This window comes from Microcebus murinus, chromosome 3 (genome assembly GCF_040939455.1).
Source record: "Microcebus murinus isolate Inina chromosome 3, M.murinus_Inina_mat1.0, whole genome shotgun sequence".
Lineage (NCBI taxonomy): Eukaryota > Metazoa > Chordata > Mammalia > Primates > Cheirogaleidae > Microcebus > Microcebus murinus.
In genome coordinates, this window is record NC_134106.1 from 12258366 (window position 1) to 12259472 (window position 1107).

The following is a 1107-nucleotide window of genomic DNA, read 5'->3' on the forward strand; positions in this document are numbered from 1 at the left end:
AGTGAGCAGTGACCACAGCCCGAGGTCACACGGCCCCACCGTGAGTCCTCATCTGGGAGGGGGCCAGCTGATCGTAAAGGTTCCTGCCTCTTTTGACACTCTGTGGTTCAATGTTTAAAATACATTTAAATATTTATAACATCGTTTGGATACATCCATCAAGGATCTTAAACTATTGATATTCTTTTTTTTTTCCTTTTTTTCTCCATTTTTGTAGGAGTCGGAGGTAAATGAATAGAATAATGCTTTTTATCCAATCATCTCCCCCAGCACATTTCAATGGCCCAAAGTTTAGTTAACAGAACAGGGAAGCTTCCCTGAACGGAACCCAACACTTCTGAATATTCACACTCTTTGACATAGAATAACACTTCAGGAAATCTTTCTGAAGAAAACAGACATACGAACAAGGATGTTCATTACCGCATAGTTTATAAAGCTGGGAATAACCTAACAATCCAACAACAGGAGACTCACCGTAAACCGCGTACATCCTCGCAATGGGTTTTTAGACAGTAATTGAAGAGGATGTTTATGAAGACTTTATAAAAACACAGGGAAATGGTTACATCACAATATTAACAGGGAGTGATGGGCTAGCAAATTATGCATTTAGTCACAAATACAAAAAAACACAGTCTCCTAGAACAACAGACACACACCTGTGCATAGGGAAAAGCTAGAAAAAGGCATTAATGGTGGCTATCTTGGACTAATGGAATTATAGGAGAATTAAAAATAATTTTACTTTTCCAATAAAAAGGATAAACTTTATTAATATATTTTAAAAAAATTAAAATGCAAAACAATGGCAACAAAAGCTCCAAGGCAAGGGTCAGATAATTCTTCCTCCCTTTGGAGGAAGTTGAGGCCTGTGGCTGGTCCATGACTTGGCCAAAGGCCGCTTCAGGCCACAGAAGAGGCTTCAGAATGGACAACCACGCAAGGAAGCCTGGGTGGGGGTGATGGTGGACTCCAGGACAAAGGGCAGGTGTCTTAGAGGGTTCAATTGCCCAGAGGCGCTGAGGCACCAGATGGATTGAGCCCAGGGATCTGTCAGCACCTGCAGTGCCCGGAGCCGACATGAAGAAAGTGGTGAGTCTATCC

General features: G+C 41.9%; 1 non-coding gene across 1 annotated transcript; it reads right to left on the reverse strand.

Annotated features, from left to right (window-relative positions):
• Nucleotides 1-209: 209 nt before the first annotated feature.
• Nucleotides 210-342, reverse strand: LOC142870358 (small nucleolar RNA SNORA36 family). Its single transcript, XR_012918768.1, has one exon. It is a non-coding gene; the product is annotated as a small nucleolar RNA SNORA36 family (small nucleolar RNA).
• Between the last annotated feature and the right edge of the window lie 765 nt (nt 343-1107).